The following is a 15,909-nucleotide window of genomic DNA, read 5'->3' on the forward strand; positions in this document are numbered from 1 at the left end:
AGAAGTATTCCAGGTTTCACTGGATGTTGAATGAGTAGCCAAGAAATAACTCCCTGCTTCTTTTAGCACTAGCAACAGAAAAAAACCTGACAGCAGAAAATGGTGTTATTGCAATCCTTGCATATGTCTTTTGTTCACAATTTCTGTGCCTAAACCTAGGAAAGAAGAACTGCGGACTTGCAAAACTGTGTAATTTAAACATTGTTCTCAAAAACAAACAAAAAAGTGCAACAGATTTTCTCTGACAACATAAAATCCTAGGCCTAATCCCATATGCTCATGGAAATATTATTCTAGTGTACAGTGGAATGTGAAGAAAACTTATCTCCTGGACCCATTCAAGACCTTCATGACCAGCTCTCTTGCTGATGAACCATTAATTAGTAGAAGGTCTAACTGCATTTTCTTTGTTTGGCCTAAAGTCCCATTGCTGGGAAGGATACATTTCTGGGAACTGAAGATGGTGTACATCTAGAAGCTCCCTGAGAGTGGAAAATACTATAAAGCAGTGGACATTAAGTACTTTATGGAGTTAAAAGAAAAATATATGGAACTGGCATTTGAATCTGAAATGCCTTTTCTGCTTTTCAATGCTTTACTACATGCTTTATAACCACATAAATATATACAAGCAATAATATGCATGATTTTTTTTATTTCATTTTCCAAATAATGTATCAGTAAAGTTGAAATTGATAAAAAAGACAATAAAAATACTATTAATTAAATTGTGCTTTTGCAGACTGAAGTGAAGGAGTTTCTACCCTGCACAGACTCTGATGAATGAACCTTAATGAAGCCAGTTACATCAATACTTTACAGAATTCAAGAATGGAGTTACATGATAATTCTGTATGAGTCCTTATGTCCCGTATTAAGCCACTCCTTCCTGCACTTCTTTTTAGTAGTAGGACATGAAAAAACCAACATCAATAGTGTTTATAAAGCAAGGTTTTCTATGAAAGGAAGATTATCTCAAAACACAACCTTTGCAGAAATTAGTAGGTTTGTTGCTCTGAAAATAAATTACCAGTCTGAACTGCTTGTCCAAGAACATATTTGACTGTGATTCTTACTCAAATTCTTAATTACTTTCATATACTTGAAAGAAGAATCTAGCAAATTGATTCTACCATCTTAACAGAGGACAACTCACATCTGAGTTACAGATGTAACATTGTAACACTGTCCTGCAGTTACAAATAAAAACCACACAGATTGTAGATATTTTGTATTTTTGTCTTTAAATTGAAGGTCACTGCAAAAAGATGTTAAGATAATATATCTACCGAATAAACATATTCTCCTGGCACTCAGCAGGGGCTGGCTTGGGCTCATTTGTCTCCAGTTCATTATCTTGTCTGCATTATTCAGTAGTCTGGTTCATGCTCAATGGGTTTCAAACAACTTTTAACAGCTAAAGTCTTCTTCAGTTTTGACTCACTCTCTCACTTCGTAAAACAAATTTGAAAGTTGCTCAAATTGCTATGGTGAATTAATGTCATTAATGCTATAATTGAGTGTTACTTATTCTCGTGGTACTGTGAATGTTCAATTTGGAATTAGCTAATATACGCGGCAAATTTCCAAAGTTTCCATTTAAACATTGTGAGATTCAGTTTCATATATTATAACAGTTAATTCAAAAGACTGTGCTGCATCCTTTATACATATATATGATGATTATTGTTTTTAAATGATAAAATATATAGAATCTTATTTTATAAATATCTATTTTATACACAAATATCAATAAAACACATTGAAATAAATCTCTGAACAACTAAATATTTATTCACATATATTTCTAATTTATTGACACGTAGCAGTACTTACAATACCCAGAATTATGTATTCCTAAAACATGACCCAGACATACTTTCAATCTAAGGCGCCAAAGATATTTTAATACTTTTTAATGGGTTTGCATGGCAATGTTTTGATAGCAGGGTGACTAAAGCCATGAGTGAAGGTGCTAGAATGTTCCTCCATGTCTGACTGAGCCAATACTGCTACAAGGTAGACTTGTCATGAGCCAAGGCAGAGCCTATCACTGATAGTGCTAGTGCCTTTGAAATGACTTATTTAAGAAGGGAGGAAGAAAAATCTGCTTCACAAAAAGCAGCTGAAAGAGAGGAATGAGAACATGTGAGAGAAACAGCTCTGAAGACACCAAAGTCAGTGGAAAAGGAAGGGAAAGAGGTGCTTCAGGCACCAGAGCTGAGATTCCCCTGAAGTTTGTGACGAAGACCAGGGTGCGGGAACTGTGCCCCTGCAGCCCATGGAGATCTGTGGTGGAGCAGAGATTCCACCTGCAGCCTGTTATGCTGTAGGTGGATACACAGAGGAGGCTGTGACCCCATGGAAGCCTGCACTTCAGCAGGCTCCTGGCAGGACCTGTGCCCTCATGGAGACAGGAGCCCACACTGGAGCATATTTTCTGGCAGGACTTGTGTCCCTCCAGGGGGACCCATGCTGGAGCAGTATGTTCCTGAAGGACTGCACCACATGGAAGGGACACATGCTGGAGGAGTTTGTGAAGAACTGCAGCCCCAGGGAAGGAGAAGCACCCATGGTGGAGTAGGTTGTGGAGGACTGACTGCCATGAGAAGAACCCCATGCTGGAGCTGCAATAGAGCATGAGAAGGAAGGGGCAGCAGAGACATGCTCATGTGATGAGCATGCAGAGGGTCCACAACTCACATTCCTTGTCACCCTGTGCCACTGGGACAGTGAAGATAGTGCAAATCAGGAATGAAGCTGAGCCTGTGAAGAAGGAATGGCTGGCTGGTGGAACGTGTTTTAGAAGTTGGTTTTATTTCTCATTACCGTATTCTGCTGTGTTTGGTAATAAAGTGATTTCCTCAAATTGAGTCTGGTTTGCCTGTGACAGTAACTGGTGAATGATCTCTTCCTCTTCTTATCTCATCATATGATCCTTTCATTGTATTTTTCTCCCTCTGTGAAGCTGGGGAAGGCAAATGATAGAGCAGCTTCATGGGTATCTGGTGGACAGCCATGTGGTCAACCCACCATAGGCTGGTTTTCTCATTCTCATTTGGAACATGAAGTTCCAAAATTGCTCCTTGTCAATTGTGGGCTCATATTGCCAGTTTCAGAATTAATTTGTGAAAGGGTTATGTCTGCTGAATGGCTCTTGTCACAGAAGGTAGATAGGGGTTTATCTTTATGTTCAGGCTAGAAGATAAGTAAGCAAGATACAACAAGTAAGATATAGGCACTTGCTTTGAATTTAGGATTTTTTTTTTCCTTAGGGAAACCAAATCTAAGCAAATCTGAATTCCAAATTAATTAAACTGCAAGGCATTTCTCAACATGAAATTCCAGGATTTTCAGATATCTGGTTTTGTTGGTTTTTTTAAATTTTCCTGGAAATGCAACAAAATATATTCTTGCCTCAGAAACAGCTGGCATTCACACAGAAGAAACTCATACTTAAATACTTCCAAAGCAAATACATTGCATGCACTAAGCAGTAAAGCTGTGTCAGGAGAAAAGCTAAACAACAAAAAACATACCAGAAATTCAAGCTTCTTTTTAATGTCACAGGTCTTAAGACAGGCATGAGTTGCGTCAGACAAAAATCATGTCTTTCCACACTGTTAAGCAGTTCTATCTGTTGTCAGAATAAGCCAGAATTTGACTCTTGATCATACCATTTGATATGTGCACAAAAGCTACATAAACTCCAGAAGCCAAATAGCTATGCATACTACATGGAAGACCATACACTAGTGAAAAATAAATAGCCTTTTTCTTCTCTGTCAGTAACACCTCAGCTGAAACTTGGGAAAATTGAAAGGACAATATCTATCCTTAAATATTAAGGATAAATAAATTATATATGTTAAATTTAAATAAATATTATATGTTAAATTTATTACATGCTTATCACTGCATGCTAAATCATAAGGCTTCACTGCAGGGGAAGAATACATCCTACAGTCTAAAGACTGTACCAGCAAATGTATTTCAGCACCAAATGCTTCCAAATTCATTAACTAGAGGTCATAACTGAATGCAGAACAAAACAAAACTCTTTTGTGAGCAAAGTGATTGCAGGAACTGCCAAAAATGCATGTAAACACAGAATGGGGGTAAAACAGAATCACAGAATCATTAGGTTGGAAGAGATCTGCAAGATCATCAAGTCCAACCCAACCCGAACCTCAACTAAACAATGGCACCAAGCGCCACATCCAGTCTCTCCTTAAAACCATCCACAGACAGTGAATCCACCACCTCCCCAGGCAGACCATTTCCAATACTTTATTAGTCTTTCTGTAAAAACTTTTTCCTAATATCCAGCCTATATTTCCCTTGGCACAGCTTAAGACTGTGTTCTCTTTTTCTCTCGGTTGCTGCCTGGAGAAAGAGCCCAAACCCAGCTGTCTACAGCCACCCTTCAGGAAGTTGTAGAGAGTGATAAGGTCACCTCTGAGTCTCCTTTTCTCCAGGCTAAATAACCCCAGCTCCCTCAGTTGTTCCTCACAGGGTTTGTGTTCTAAGTCCTTCACCAGCCTCGTTGCCTCCTCTGGATGTGCTCAAGCATCTCAACGTCCTTCCTGAGCTGAGGGGCCCAGAACTGGACACAGCACTCAAGGTGTGGCCTCACCAGTGCCGAGTACAGGGGCAGAATGAGCTCCCTGCTCCTGCTGGCCACACCATTCCTGATCCAGGCCAGCATGCCATTGGCCCTCTTGGCCACCTGGACACACTGCTGGCTCATGTCCAGCTGCTGTCCCCAGTGCCCCCAGGTCCCTTTCCTCCTGGGCACTGCCCAGCCACGCCTTCCCCAGCCTGTAACGCTGCAGGGGGTCATTGTGGCCAAAGTGCAGGACTCAGAACTTGGACTTATTAAACTGCCTCTTATTAGACTCTGCCCATCCATCCAACCATTCCAGATCTCTCTGCAGAGCCCTCCCGCCTTCCAAGAGATTGACACATGCTCCCAGCTTAGTGTCATCCACAAATTTACTAATCAAAGATTCAATACCCACATCCATGTCATCAATAAAAATATTGAACAGAACTGGCCCCAGCACAGACCCCTGAGGGACACCACTGGTGCCTGGCCACCAGCTGCATGCAGCACCATTCAGCACCACTCTCTGGGCCCGGCCATCCAGCCAGTTCCTAACCCAGCACAGAGTGCTCCTGTCCAAGCCACGGGCTGCCAGCTTATCTAGGAGTGTGCTGTGGGAGACAGTGTCAAAAGCCTTGCTGAGTCCAAACAGACAACATCCACAGCCCTTCCTGCATCCACCAGGCAGGTCACCTGGTCATAAAAGGAGATCAGGTTGGTCAAACATGACCTACCTCTCCTAAACCCATGCTGGCTGGGCCTGAGACTCTGGCCATCCTGTAAATTCTGTGTGATGACACTCAGACAACTGTTCCATTATCTTGCCAGGTACTGAGGTCAGGCTGACTGGCCTGTAATTACCAGGATCCTCCTTTCTACCCTTTTTATGAATGGGAATCACATTGGCCAGTTTCCAGCATCCAGAACCTCACCAGTAAGCCAAGTGTATTGGTAAATGATGGAGAGTGGCTTTGCAAGCTCTTCTGCCAGCTCCCTCATCACCCTGGGATGGATCCCCTCTGGGCCCATAGATTTATGGACATTCAAACAGCTCAGCACTTCTCTGACAGCCTCCTCCTGGATAACAGGGGCACCATTCTGTTCCCTGACACCACCCACCAACCCAGTACGACAATTATCCTGAGGACAAGCCATTTTCATACTGAAGACTGAAGCAAAAAAGGCATTAAGTACTTCTGCCTTCTCCTTATCTGCAGTTACTAAGTTCCCTCCTGCATCCAATAGATAAGAAAGGTTGGTCTCATCCTGCCTTTTACCATTAACGTATTTGTAAAAAGATTTTTTATTATCCTTCACAGAAGTTGCCAAATTAGGTTTGAATTGAGTTTTGGTCTCCTTAATTTTTTTTCTACATGCCCTAGCAACCCCCCTAAATGCTTCCTGAGAGACCTGACCCTCCTTCCAGAGATGATACATCCTTTTTTTCATTCCTAAATTCTTTCAAAATCTTCTTACCCATCCAGGCTGGACATCTACCTCGTTGGGTCATCTTTCAGCACACAGGGACAGTCTGTTACTATGCCCTCAAGACCTCTGTTTTGAAGCATGGCCACCTTTCCTGAACTCCTTTGTTTTTAAAAACTACTTCCCAAGGAACTCTCTGGATAAACCTCCTGATTAGCAGGCTGCCCTCTGAAAGTCCAGTATAAATGTCCTGTTGATGGTCCTCCTAACTTCACCAAATATTGATAACTCTACAATTTCATGATCACTCTGCCCCAAGTCACCTCCAACCATCACATCTCCCACCAGCCCATCTCTGTTTGCAAACAACAGGTCTAACATAGTCCCTCCCCTGGTGGGCTCACCCACCAGCTGCAACAAAAAGTTGTCCTTAATACAGTCTAAAAACTTCCTGGACTGCCTCCTTTCTGCTGCATGAAGTTCACAGCAGATGTCTGGCAGGTTGAAGTCACCTACAAAACAAGGGCTGATGATCCTGAAACATTCTCCAGCTGCTGATAGAATAAGTTGTCCACCTCTTCCTCCTGGTTGGGTGGACGATAACAGACCCCCAGCAGGATGTCAGCCTTGTTGGCTTTCCCCTTAATTCTTACCCACAGGCATTCAACTTCATCATTACTAATTGTATTGTCTATGGCACCAAAGCCTTCCTAATATAAAGGGCCACCCCTTCACCCCTTCTCCCTTTCCTGTCTCTTCTGAAGAGCTTGTAGACATCCAGTGCAGTGCTCCAGCTGTGACTCATCCCACCACCTTTCTGTGATGGTGACTACATCACAGCTTTGCTGTTGCACCATGGCTTATTACAAAACATTATTACAAAGGATCTAAGAGAGACAACTTAGGGATGTAGCAAATGCCAACTATTTCATACTATGAATTTTTTGTAATTAAACTATCAGCAAACACCTAACAAGGCTGTGATAACAGTGCTGACAAGTCAGAGAAATAAGTGATGTTAAAAAGAAAGAATTTACAAATAATCAGGCCCTCACCCATTTTCATTATGAATTTCCTATCAGCATAACTTCTCTGTCATTCAGCAGTCGGACCACAGCATGATCTTCCTACAAAATCAATAGGCGAAACTTCCAATTTGTTTCCTCACTAAAAAGACATGGAAATTCTTTAAATAAAACAGTGAAAAGAATTTTGCTTCCAAAAGCAAGAGGATTAATAATATTATTTTTAATTTGGTCTCACATCTATCTGAAGATCAGTTACTTCAATTTGTAAGGTGTGCACTGGTATAATACTCAGCCAACTGGCAAGAGACATCAACACTGAAGCTGCAAATAAATCATTAGACTACAAAAGAGAACTTCATTCACGCTTTTGAAACCTTGAATATTTAGGAAAGAATTCTAACAAGATAAATGATAAAAAGACACCTGAGACACCTGAAGAAGATACAAAGAGAATGGAGGAAAATCTTGGGCAGCCAGTAGCTGTGCAGAACACAAATTTTTGTACAGTAATTGTAAATGACTGACGGTTTGCAACAAAGTTTTGTTGGGATGTGGGCAACTGAGATGTATTTAAAAATGAAAAATATGTGTTATTAGAGAGATGAAAAAATAGCACCAGGCTTTAAAACACATTTGGGCTGCAGACTTGAGATTTTTTCTTGCAACTGACAGGCTGGGAAAAAAGCACCAAAAAAAAGTGAATGTACATATAACATATATATATAACACACCATACCTATCTATCTATCTATCTATCTATCTATCTATCTATCTATCTATCTATCTATCTATTTCTATATCTATCTATCTATATCTATCTATCTATCTATCTATCTATCTATCTATCTATCTATCTATCTATCTCTCTATCTCTCTATCTATCTATCTCATACTATAACATAGTACTCTTTCTTAAAGTATACCTCTTCAATGAGATAAATTTGGTATCAAGGAAATACAGAAGAATTTCAATATTGGCCAAAGGAGCCTTCTAGGTTTTTGGCACTTCTTTATGCTCTGTGAAGACAAAAATCTTTTATAGTCTTTTCCAGTAGTGCAGCTAGAGATGTTAAATTTGTTTCAATGTCATTGGCATACATTTAATAGAATATTTAAAAAAAGTATTTTCAAATGTATCATATTCTCAGGTAATAAAACCCATTTCCTGCATAGAAGTCTTTGAATAACAGAAGCTGTGGTGCATTTGCTTATATCATTATCGCCCTACCGATTAAGTAATCCAAAAAGCGATTGTGATACTACAAAAGTGAATCATTCTCCAGAGTCTTCATATTCCACTGTGTACTAAGAAATTAATTTGAATGGGAATAGGAAAGATTGTGTAAGAGAGTAATAATGGTAGTGATAGATAAGGTAAACCAAAATTAGACTAGACAGAACAATGAAACATTACTGCATTACAACAGAATCCATCATTCATGTAGTTAAGAAATCAATTGAAATGTTCTCATGCTTCACGAATTTGAATTCATTATGTGGGTTAGATTTTATTTCTTATTAGAAAAAATTGCCTTCAAAATCAAGGTCTAACTTGTTTTCATTTCTGTGATTTTGTAGTTGCTCAGAAACAAATACAACAGTGCTAGTGTAGATGTAGTATTTGTTGAGGAATACATGTTCTTATTTTAAAGATTTGTAAAGAGGAAACCCAAAAACCATATCAGCTGCAAAGAGACAAATATAATCATAGAAAGAGTTACCAACATTATGAACTAGGAATCTTGACACTACTTCACATTCATTCTCAATTACCTATCTCTTGTTCTATCTGTTGATTGAACAGCACTAGAAAATACCTCAAGTAAATGAATGGATTTTGTGAATGCACTGCAGCACAAGAAGCATGTTTCAAAGACATTGACCCTTTTCACCCGACCAAGTTGCTCAGAGCCTCACATCATCTGGCCTTGAACACCACCAGGGACTGGACATTCACAGCTTTTCTGCACAACCTGTTCCAGTGCCTCACCACCCTCAAAGTAAAGAATTTCTTCCAATGTCTAACATAAACCTCCTTCAGCTCAAAGCCATTTCCTCTTGTCCTATTACATGCACTTCTAAAGAATGTCTCTCCCACTTTCTTGCAGGCCCTCTTCCGGTAATGTAAGCCTGCTATAAATTCTCCCTGGAGTCTTCTCTTTTCCCAACTGAACAACCCTAGCCCTCAGCTTGTAGTCGTGGGAGAGGTGTTCCAGTCCTGTGATCAATTTAATGGTTCTCCCCTGGACTTGGTCCAGCAGATCCATATCTTTCTTGAGTTAGAGACCACAGAGCTGCATACGGCACTGCAGGTGGGGTCTCACCAGAGCAGAGGGACAGACTTCCTTCCCTCATCCTGCTGGCCATACTGCCTTTGATGCACCCCAAAGGATACAAATTGCTTTCTGGGCTATGGGCACACAATGAGCTTTTAGTCCACAAACACCCCCAAGTCTTTCTCCTCATAGCTGCCCTTGATCCATTTCCCACTCAGACTGTACTTATGCTTGGGATTGTACCAACTCAAGTGCAAGACCTTGCACTTTACTTTGTTGAACTTTGTGAGATTTGCATGGCCCCTGAAGCCTGTCACAGTTCCTCTGCATGGCATCCCTTCCTTCCAGTATGTCAACCATATCACACAGCTTGGTGTTATTGACAAACTTGCTGAGGGTGCACTTAATCCCCCCGCCAATGTAGCCAAGAACAGTGCTGGTCACAATATGTGTTATCAAAGAACATATTCTTAGACCTGCATATTTATTGGGGGTAATGGGTTTATTTTTAGAATCATTGTTAACAGCATTGTTATATTAGGAAGCAAGAGAAGTTTCATCAATCACACAGTGAACAAGAGAATCAAACCAATTGATTCAACTGATCGAACCAATTAACTAGCAGAAAAAAAAGTGTAATTACTTCCTGTCTAAATCTGATAACTTGTCTCTAAAACAGAAAGGTCTTGAAGGATCAATTTAAAAGGTTGTGGTACTTCCTCTACTGAATTTAATTTTGGAAATAAACCTAATTTTCAGCATGACCCATCTTTTATACCAGATAGGTATAACAATCCTTATTCTTCTTCAATCTTATAATATTGATGGGTGATACTGTCATTTAAGACACTTGAATATTTACACTTTTCAAACCACTGTTTTTTAAATCCATTTTTCTACCAGCTGGATGACATTCCGATCCCTCAACAATCCTTACCAACATTCCCCTGACCACTTTAACACGGGATCTTTCTTACAGACCTCTATCCAACAAATATGGTCTTTTTTCTTCTTATTAATTTTTGTATGGCCACTTAATTTACCTTGGAGTTCACAAGTTTTGTCCATTTTTTACAGAGGAAAAACAATAAAAGGTTTCACAGCTGTTCTATTTAGAAGCGAAATGAATTCCTAAACATGATGTTGCAAAAATGTATGATCATCAGTTCAACTGTTTCATCTTGCTTTCATTTCCTTCCCTCTCTATATGCCTGTTGGACTACCAGTAGATACGGAAAAGTTAGTCAAATGTCATGATTTGATAGGACAAGAATGTCAGCAACATCACTAAGTCACTGAATAAACATTAGTAGACCACTATTCACTCATGGCTCACTTGTATCTTGAACAAGTAAAGCGGAAAAACAAAATTAAGACTGTGAGCATAATCAAAGTTATGGGATGGTTTGTCTGAGGAGAAAATAAATAGATTAAGATTCTTAATACTTATGAAGGCACAGATGAGACAAGATATGCAGCAGGCTTTTCAAACTCTAACTGGCTTCCAGGTTACTTTTCATGATACTTATACCTTACATCAAAACAGTTACACTGCAATTCACTACATTTAAACACTTTGAAGGATGCCTATATGAAAGGACTACTATTTAATGATGTGTGATATTCATAGCATTTTCCTCCTGGCTCCTCTCTGATTCATGGTAATTTATACTAAATCAGGAGCATTTTTCTCTCCTGAACTTTACCAAGATCTGTTGAGCTATCTACTTGAAGCTAGCCCTTATATGTGGCCCAATAGGTAATTTCCAGAAAAGATTTAAAATAATTCAAATTACTTGCTCTGGCCAAGTGGGATATTTTAATTAAATTGTGCAGAGAGTATAGTTTGTGTTTCTTCTATCTTTCCATAAGCCAACACTATATACAGTATTCAAAATCCAGAAAGAAAACATTAAATCTCCTGCACCTCTATCTGCTGGTTCAATCCAATCTATCCTGCTAAACTAAAACAGGCATTGATACACTGAGAATAATTAGACCTCAGTTTTAAGTGCCCCCACCAAGATCCCTGGAAGCACTACCCTAATTCTGAACTATCCTGAAATGAACATTAAGAGGTTATCTGTCATCACCATTAATAATTTCAACCACTGATATGCCTATTCAGAAACAGCATCTCTCTTGCAAACATGTGCTGCAAAAAGCTCCAGAGATGGCAGTACCAAGAGAAAAACTATACATGTGAGTTTGAATTTAAGTGTTCAGCAGATCACTGCATTATTTCTTTGGCATATGAACACTGACAGCCCCTCACAGCATTAGTCTTTTCAAAGGGATAAATCTGTTTGAAATGGATTAGCCCTCTTACTTCCCTGTGCAAGAATAATGGTACAGATACAAATGTAAATTAGCTTTTTTGTGTTACACATCGAATTCAAAGCAAATGTTTGCATTACAAAGGTTATTGATTTGCTCTGAAGGTGTGAAGAGGTTCAGTGGAACAAAATTCTAATCAACACTTGCTGCCATCTTCTGGTTTCCTAAAAATCCACAAAATGTACTTCTCTCCAAACCCAAATACTTCTTTGGTACAAACACAAAATTAAACTTCACTAATCTACTTTCCACTTTCATAAAAATGTTCATATCTCACAGGTTCAATTCTACAAAAAACATACACAAAGTTCTGACAACAACGAAAAAGAAGGCATTAGGGGAAAATATTGATAATGCAATTATATTGCATAGATGTTGAAAATAGTACATTTGGTAAGTTTTCAGTGACAGATATGCTTTACTATATAATGCCATTTATAATACATATGTATAGTCTTTCTAATGTATTTGTAATGTATGTATACATTATAAATTTGTATAAAAACTAGATTTAGCAACAAAACCACCAAAACAAAGTAAAACATATTTTGGGCTTAGGCTCTTTTGACACTCAAAGCACAGTATGCTTTTGGACACTGAAGGTCAACCTTAATGCCGTACTAGGAGAAGTGGAAGGTGAAATCTGAAGAACTTTAAAGCAGTTTCCAAAGCCCTATCAACTAGAATTGAGCAGGGGCATGAAATGAGAGACAAGGTTCAAAACATCAGAAGACGTGGGAGTACAAAACAATGACACAAGGGCTTGCCAGCTAATTATAAATAAGATAGACCTGCAAATGGACTAGGACCTTTATTTCTAGGAAAACATATTAATTAATGTGCACGTATAACCAAGTTAATGGTCTGGTAATTCAAAATGCATGCACAGTAACATACCACAATTTATGAGCATGTAATTTTCTTTAGCATGGTGACCACTTCAAACATACCCTCTTCAGTTTGAAAATAATATTTTCAATAAATCACTTTTATGGTGGGATAGGAGTCTCCTATTGGATGGTTACAGGCAGGACAGAAGATGCTGGGAGGTAGCATTTTATGTAATGACAATAATAGAATGTATGAAGTTTACAGTTGGCAATGGCACAGCTGAGAGACACTGGGTAAGAATCAAGGGATTATCAAATTATGTGGAGGCTGTTGTGGGAGTCTGCTACAGACCTCTCAGCTAGGACAATAATGCTGACAAATAATTCTTTGAGGAACTAAAGGACACTTCCAAGTAAACTGTTCTTGTTGTTATTGTGGATCTCAAGTTGCCAGAAATCAACTGGGAGCATAACACAGATAGTACGATCTGGGCCAGAAGAGTCATAAAAAACCTGGGTGACAACTTTATGAAAAGAGGTTCTAAGCCAGCTGATTCAGAATCAGAGAATCACAGAATCACAGAATACACTGGGTTGGAAGGCACCCATCAGGATCATCAAGTCCAGCTCCTGGCTCTATGCAGGACACCCCAAGAATCACACCATGTGCCCAAGAGCATTGTACAAATGCTCCTTGACACATGGAGGCTTGTTGCTGCTCCCTGGGGAGCTGTTCCAGTGCTCAAGCACCCGCTGGGTGAAGAACCTTTTTCTAATAACCTAACCACCCCCTGATTCGCTTCAGGCCATTTCTTTGAATCCTGTCACTGATCACCAGAGAGAAGAGACCAGGGTCTGGCCCCCCTCTTCCCCTCCTGGAGAAGTTACAGACTGCAATGAGGTCTGTCCTCAGTCTCCTCTTCTCCAGGCTGAACAGCCCAAGTGACCTCAGCCACTCCTCACACGGCTTCTCAAGGTCTTTCTCCATTTTTGTGGTCCTTCTTTGGATGCTCTCTAATAGTTTAAAACCTTCTTACAGTGCAGTGCCCAAAACTGCACAGAGGACTTGAGGTGACGCTGCCCCAGCTCAGAGCAGAGCAGGACAATCCCCTCCCTTGCCCTGCTGGTGATGCTGTGCCTGATGCACCCCTGGACAGGACTGGTCCTCCTGGCTGCCAGGGCACTGCTGGCTCATGTTCAACTTTCTGTCAAACAGGACCCTCAGGTCCCTTTCTGCAGGGCAGCTGCCTCATTCCCCAGTCCTTCTGTATGTCCAGGATTGCCCCATCCCAGGTGCAGAATCCAGGCCTTTCCCTTGTTGAACTTCATACAGCTGGTGATTGTCCAGCCCTCTAATTTGTTGAGGTCTCTCTGAAGGGCCATGGGACAAGTACAAGTGCCCATACACTCATTTTCTATGAAAAAGCTCACACAGAGGAACTACAGGGTTTAGATTTGCCATTTGAGCCATGCAGTCCAAGCACTGTCCAAGTGCAGAAAGACCAGAAAGCAAGGCATTGCAATGATAGCTCCAGTCACTCTGGACTGAGCAGAGATGGTTAAGTTGACACCCCCTTTGAGCAGGGGTAGTCATGGTTCACATTCAGATGTTACTTTGAAGAACTGTTTTGCGAGAGCTTGTCTTCAGGGTCTCTCCAAGGACTACAGTATCAATGACTTTTCAAAAGTGGGCACAAATGCGGCATTAGTCCTTAGGACTTCTAGAAATTATTTTTAGTATCTACATTATGTTATTTATCCTGTAGACATAGATAAACATGCAAGAATGTCTTTGCAATAAGTTCTGTCTTCTCTTTTACATGTGGTACCTAAAAATTGACAATATGGGAAAATCACACAGTCTTTATCTAATTCCATATAGATGACACCCATTCAATGCTAGATGATTGCTGCTCTGCCAAGAGTGCTTTCCAAACACAAATTCCACTGCAACTATCCAAGGCCAACTCCAAATGCAACTACCTTTGTGTTGTGAGAATTCACATTTTCCATGTGTGCCTCATTTAAAAAGGGACATAAATAATTTAAAATTATTAACTGTAACTATTTGTTGGATATAAACTATCATAAAATGCTTGAGCCCATCAATCCAACATTATGTGTGTTGAAAGCAACATAGAAATCAGCGTATAGCCACCAGATGGTGCCACCTCCGTCACTTAACGGGGAGAGCTCTCCCAGTCCAAGTGTCCTTCATATAGCCAGCAAAATCCCTCATTTGCTTTGACTCCTGCAATCTTGTGAGTAAAAAACCAAATGCCAACTTCAATATCCAGAGTCTCCATTATGGTTAAGACTTCTCACTAGCATTTAAGCTTTGCCACTCTCTCTCTCTTTTCGGCAAAACAGCCCCAGCAATGCACACTTCATGATAAAGAGTCATATCTGTGGTTAGATGTGCTGGTTTTAGCTGAGATAATTTTCTTCACAGTAGCTAGTGTAGGATTATGTTTTGGATTTGTGGTGGAAACATTGCTGCTAACTCAGGGATGTTTTCGCTACTGCCAAGCAGGGATTACACAGCTATCAAGACCTTTTCTGCTCCTCACAGCATCCCACCAGTGAGTTGGCTGGGAATGCACAAGGAGCTGGGACAGGACACTGCCAGGACAACTGAACCCAACGGACCAAAGGGATATTCCAGTCCATATGCTGTTGGAGAAGAAGGAAGAAGGGGAGACTTTCAGAGTGATATCATTTGTTTCCCCATGTCACTGTTATTACATGTGATGAAGCCCTGCCTTCCTGCAGGTGGCTGAACATCTGCCTGTCCATGTAGTGATCAACGAATGTCTTGTTTTGCTTTGCTTGTGTGCATGGTTTGTGCTTTACCTATTAAGCTGTAATAACCTCTTTACCTCAGTTCATGAGTTTGCTCACTGGCAATTCTCTCCTTCATCCTGCTGCAGGGGAGCGAGTGAGCAGGTGGGTGGTGCTTAATTGCCAGCTGGGATTAAACCTTGATGTTTGGTCACCTGAAACAGGTGAAAAAATATTTAGCCATATGCTGACCTTCAGATCTGACACCACACACTTACCTTCTCTCCTGTCTCTCTTCCTATTTTCCCCCATTGAGACATGCATTTAGCAGACTCAAGAGTCTTATAGATTAAATCTAGCACACTGTTTGACTATTAGCATGCTGTTTGACTACTACTGCTACTACAAACCTTGAGCATTAGCACAATGATATCACCTGATTGAGGTCCAGTAGCACAACAGAAGTGAGTCTGCAGTATAGAAGTACAGGCTTCACTGAAGACCACCGCTTAATGTTTAATTAAAACACAAATAAGGTGTTCAATAATTACATATCTTGTATGAACAGAGGCAAAATTCCACATGTTGAGCCAGATAACCAGGATGTTGTGGGTATTTGTCTATGT

At 40.2% G+C, this 15,909-nt stretch overlaps 1 long non-coding RNA gene across 1 annotated transcript in view; it reads right to left on the bottom strand.

The window, feature by feature from the left end:
* LOC120765418 (uncharacterized) overlaps positions 1 to 15,909 on the bottom strand; it is a 32,793-nt gene that overhangs the window by 9,788 nt on the left and 7,096 nt on the right. Inside the window, exon 3 of the long non-coding RNA XR_005704419.1 lies at positions 15,382 to 15,498. This is a non-coding gene — a long non-coding RNA (uncharacterized LOC120765418). The remainder of the gene's footprint in view (positions 1 to 15,381; positions 15,499 to 15,909) is intronic.

The sequence above is a fragment of the Hirundo rustica genome, chromosome Z (assembly GCF_015227805.2).
Source record: "Hirundo rustica isolate bHirRus1 chromosome Z, bHirRus1.pri.v3, whole genome shotgun sequence".
Lineage (NCBI taxonomy): Eukaryota > Metazoa > Chordata > Aves > Passeriformes > Hirundinidae > Hirundo > Hirundo rustica.